The sequence below is a fragment of the Fukomys damarensis genome, unplaced genomic scaffold, assembly GCF_012274545.1.
Source record: "Fukomys damarensis isolate Sample0158 unplaced genomic scaffold, DMR_v1.0_HiC HiC_scaffold_38, whole genome shotgun sequence".
Classification (NCBI taxonomy): Eukaryota; Metazoa; Chordata; class Mammalia; order Rodentia; family Bathyergidae; genus Fukomys; species Fukomys damarensis.
In genome coordinates this window covers 22,210,055-22,213,995 of record NW_022900950.1, presented here as the reverse complement: position 1 = coordinate 22,213,995, position 3,941 = coordinate 22,210,055, and positions in this window count along the sequence as shown.

The following is a 3,941-nucleotide window of genomic DNA, read 5'->3' as shown; positions in this document are numbered from 1 at the left end:
ACCTACATAGGTTTTAATCTATAAAACTGCTCTCTAAAAGGGGGTCCCTGGGCTACCTACTTGTGTCCCCTCCTGCCTCTCAGAAGCTGTCCCATCAATAAGTATCTTCTTACTCTTAACCTCTGTTGTTCCTAGAATTCATTCTACAGAAATTTTCTACCATTCTAAATAGGAGGAAATGTGCATAAAGCAAGAACTTCACAGAATATGATCAGTAGAGAAATGGCAATTGCCCTCATTAAATATCAATCACTGAAGTAATATTGAATTTTCAATTCCTTATGTTAAATTTTGTCTATATATGCTAATAAACTTGTTATTGAAGAGAGATTAGCTAGTTAGAAAATATTACAAGGCAGTTAGTCAAGACCAGGCCTTTAGCACAGAAGACATTTGTGTCCTGAGACTCATTCACTAAAGGCTAGTCTTGAAGAAAAAGAGTACATCCACATACTTCCCCTAGGGATGAACAGCAGTGATTGATATTCTAAATAGGCATCAATCACCTTGGGTAAGGACCACCAAAACCTACCTAACCTGTTCCTCCCAGGAAATCCTTGTTTGTTCCATGTATTCATGTCAGCTAGTGTTTAGACTGAGCTAGAGAAGCCACGATGACCTAATTCACCTTCTGCCTGTCCAGCTGGGATTGATACAATAGAGAAGTTAGTAGTCACTTCTTCTCTTCACAGTCATTCATTAATCATTCTCCCTCCCACAATGTCTAATGATGTCAATAATTACTTATTCAATTTGGATTGTAGTTTTTCCTTTTGTTAAGTTTTGAGAACTACCAGATATGTGACCTACACATTTTTTCTTCCACTGTGTTATGTTTTCCATTTCCTTAAGAATGTATTTTGAAGGGCTCTTTGTGTAAAATCTATCAATATTTTTATGATTGTATTTCTACTGTTGATTTTAGAAAAATCTTTTAGAAAATTTTAGCCAAAGGACATAAATATTTTTTCCTACATTTTCTTCTAAAAGTTTTATTTTATTTTATTGGTACCCGGGATTGAACTCGGGTCCTTTTTTCTTGAGACAGAGTCTCAGTATGTATTCAAAGCCAGCATTGAACTCCGTATATAACACAAGATGACCTTTAATTTCTGATCAATCTGGACTGGCCTCCTAAGTGCTGGGATTACAGGCATGTACCACTATGCCTGGCTGAGTGAATTTATTAGTTGCAGTATTTAAATCAATATTCTTATTGCTACATATATCTATTTTCATAGCATTATTCCTGGAAATGTTTATCTTTTCCTTCATTGAATTACCTCATCATCTTTGTCAAAAATGAATTGGCCATATGCTGTATGGGTCTATTTTTGGAGTATTTATCAATTTTCTTTCACATTTAAATCAATGACATTCTGTTTACTTTGTTGTTTCATGATAAATCTTGGAATTATGCTAACATTTCCAACTTTATTCTTTTTTCAAAGTCATTATGGATTTCGTACGACACATTTCTTCCTATACAAATTTTATAAACAGCATGAGCTGGCCAGGGATTTAACTTAGTTGTGGCACACCTGCCTGGCAACCACAAGGTCCTGAGTTCAATTAACCAAAACAAACAAACAACAACAAAAAAAACCCAAAGCAAAAAAAAATTATGTCCATTTTTATAAAAATAAAAGATGTTCAGAGTCTTTACAAGGTTACTGAAGAATACATTTAAGGTATAGCTTCAGAAGAAAATTGTTATCTAAATATTGTGCTTTCCAGTCTTTGACATGATAGATCTCTCTTTGTTCTTAGGATTTTTGTTTTGTTTTGTTTTAACTTTTGTTATGGTATTGAAGGTTTCTGAGCTCCCAAAATTAATTTTTTCAAGTCCTAATATTTAGTGTGATAAAATGTGAAGGTGAGTTCTTTCAGAAGTAGTTGGATTTAGATGAAGTCATGAAGGTAGAGACCCTAGGACATTTTTGTTTTGTTCCTGGTAATGTGTTCAGTCTCTCCTCACTAAGGTTGAAAAAGTTATTTTCTTTCTTGATGACAGATTTGTCAAATCTTTTTTTCTACTTCTAGTGAAATGATCATATTGGAAGAGGGAGGAAGATTTGAGCACTGTGATTATGATAAATTACAATAATGGATTTTTGAATAGTAAATTTATATATCTATAATAAATTCCACTTGATCATATTTTATCCTTTTTAAAAACAATAGATTTGCTAAAATGTTCAAAACTTCAATGTCTATCTTTGCAAGACATATGAGCCCATAGTTTTCTTTTTGAGTGTTACCTTGGTTTGATATCAGATAAATGCTTAGCTCAAGGAATGGGACATAAATGTATCTATTTTTCTTGGTCTTTCTGGAAAATAATTGTGTGTAGTTTATATTATTGATGGAGTTCATCAGTGAAGCTATATGTTTCTCAAAGTTCCTTTGTGGGAAAGTCTTCAACTGTGAATGTAACATCTGTAATTAATGAGAAGACATTTAGCTTAATGAAGACATTTATTTTTTTCCTGATGATCCTTGATATTTTTAATCTATTAAAGAATTTCATCTTAGTGGTCAAATTTATTATCATTTAAGTGGATCATAAAGTTTCTTTACTTTTATTTATACATCTATAAGATTTGTAGTTAGATCATGTCTAACATTCCTGATATTGGTAGTGATGCCTTCTCCATTATTTTTCTGACCAGGCTATCTAGACATTGATCAGCTTTGTTGACAAAGTCTTTTGTTCCATTGATTTTTCTCTATTGCTTTCCTGTGTTCTATATTATTGACTTCCTCTCTTTACTTTGTTATTTACTCTTCAGCTTACTTCAGATTTAATTTGCTCTTCTTTTTCTAATATTTTAAGCTGAGATCATTGACTTAAAATCTCCTTTCTTTTCTAAATAAAGCACTGAGTTCTATAAATATCTCTCTAAGTGATAATGTGTTATCTGCCTCAGCCTCCAGTGCTAGGATCACAGGCATATGCCATCATGCCTGGCTTTGCTTGTGGTTTAATTTTAAAGTAGGATGAAGATTCTCTGTCTCTTTCTTGTCTTGTCAGATATTTTCCTCCTCAGCCTTCTTGAGTGGTGACTGCGACTACTGGGAATGCCCAGACCAAGCGTGATGGGCCAAGTACAAACCAGGTGCTGTCTGTCCAAATACTACAGGGTACATCAAAGCAGTGCCTTGATTGAGTTCTTTTCCTAGTGTGTACATACACAAACTGTGCCTCATGTAAGACCACATTGTGTTCTGGGATTCACAGAATTAAAAATCTCATCACTTATAAAGCACTTTCATACATATCACATATGTGATCCTTCTAACATTTCTGCAGTTTTGCAAGAGAGGCATTATTACTCTAAACATGGAAAAAGAAACTAAAAAGAAATGAAGTAATTTTCTTAAAATTCATATCACTAATGACTACTAGCAGGACAAATATCAGATCTGATGCTAATCCATCACTCATGTTCATTTCAACTTTCTCATCTTCAATGTAAAGGCTTAGGATTAATTGAAAAAAGATCAATGCAATTTCATTGTTTTTAACAAAAAATTTCTGGGAGATGCTGTTGAATGACTGATAATTGTCAAAGTGAATTGTGGTATTGGCTTATGTGCAAGTTACTCTGGTAACCAGTATCATCCAATGTAGCTAGTAAAGGTTGTTTTGTCCTTTACAATTACCATGATGTATCAGAAATTACCCACCACTTTCATTGTGTACCATGTAGCCAACATATAAATATAAAATTTTAACTTCTTATTCCTTAGCGTCACAATCTTACTACATATATTTTATTTTATTTTTATTTTTATTTTTGGTACTAGGGATCAAACTCAGGACCTTGTGCTTATGAAGCAGGCAGTGGAACCACTGAGCTAAATCCCCAGCCCACTACATATAATTTTTATATTGTTTAATTATATGATTATGGTCCAGTTTAATTTTTTTTTTTTTT